Source organism: Leopardus geoffroyi, chromosome A2, assembly GCF_018350155.1.
Source record: "Leopardus geoffroyi isolate Oge1 chromosome A2, O.geoffroyi_Oge1_pat1.0, whole genome shotgun sequence".
Lineage (NCBI taxonomy): Eukaryota > Metazoa > Chordata > Mammalia > Carnivora > Felidae > Leopardus > Leopardus geoffroyi.
Window position 1 is genome coordinate 69,918,797 of NC_059331.1, and position 1,202 is coordinate 69,919,998.

Here is a 1,202-nt window from a genome sequence, read left to right on the forward strand (position 1 = left end):
CCACAGAGTCTGTGCTCCTACCTCCCATCTTACATGACTCCTCGTTACGTACTTTATCAATTCCACCTCCTTGCAGTCTTTTTTTGAGCCTCCGCCTCAGTCCGTTTGGCCGTAGTTGAGTTGGCTCTCATCTGGTTGTTCAGCAATCATCTAAGCCTCTCCATCATCATCATGGGAACTTCTTTTACTTTAATGTTCGCTTGTCTATTTTCTGGGTCCTAAGACTTCATCTTCCTTGGTTATCTCCTTGTTTTGGCGGAGCACATCCTCTGCTCACTTCCTAAGAAAGGGTGCATGGAATCGCTTCTCGGCCTTTTGGCTAAGATCAAGTGTAGAAAGGGTGCATGGAACCGATTTTTTTTAAAGACCTTGTCTGTCTAATTATGTCTTTAGTCTGTGTCCACACACGTCAGTGTGAACTAATTGAGATTCTGGCTTTACAAAATTCATCTTGGAAAACACTGCCCTCAGATTTGCTCTAGATATTTCTCCATTATCTTCTGTCCTCTGGTGTTACTGACAAGTTCAATGCTATTTTGATTCTTCATTCTTTGTCTGGAACCTGTTTCTTCCCTTCCTTGACACCAATTAACATCTTTCACATTGTTCTTAGCATTCTCAAGCTTTGCAACATGCAGGTTGGTGCTGGACTGGTGCCCAGGTGTGCCATTAGCCTGGAAACTCATGTCCCTCGGTTTCAAGAAATTTCTTGAATCATTACCTTCATTATTTCCTCTTTTCTGTTCACTGTATTTTTTCCTTTTTGAAATTTCTCTTATTCATCTGTTAAGTATCTCAGAAAAGACTTCCAAATTTCTGGTCTCTTACATTTCCTCTTTATAGTCCGCTCTTTTGGAGAGTTCCCCTTTCTATCTTTCAGTCTTTGTATCTTTTCATTATTGTTGTCCCATGTTTAACTTCTAAGAGGTCTTTTTGTACTGTGAATTTCCTCTATCTTTTTCACCTTTATATTTAAATAGTATCTGTATATGTGCTTCATGCATCCAGTAATCTTCTTATGTCTCAAAATAATACTAATGATAATTGCCTTTGAGGTTTCCTTCCTTCTGACTAGAATCCTTGTGGCTTGTGCATTGTCTGTGGGTTCACTTTAGGCTGTCTCGGCCAGGTCACTGCCTATGGACTGCAGTTCTCCAATGTTTTGGTACAAGAATCTCTTTACCTTTACAAAAATAATTATC

At 39.7% G+C, this 1,202-nt stretch overlaps 1 pseudogene; it reads left to right on the top strand.

The window, feature by feature from the left end:
• Positions 1–299: 299 nt before the first annotated feature.
• Positions 300–463, top strand: LOC123607818 (annotated as a pseudogene).
• The last annotated feature ends 739 nt before the right edge of the window (positions 464–1,202 follow it).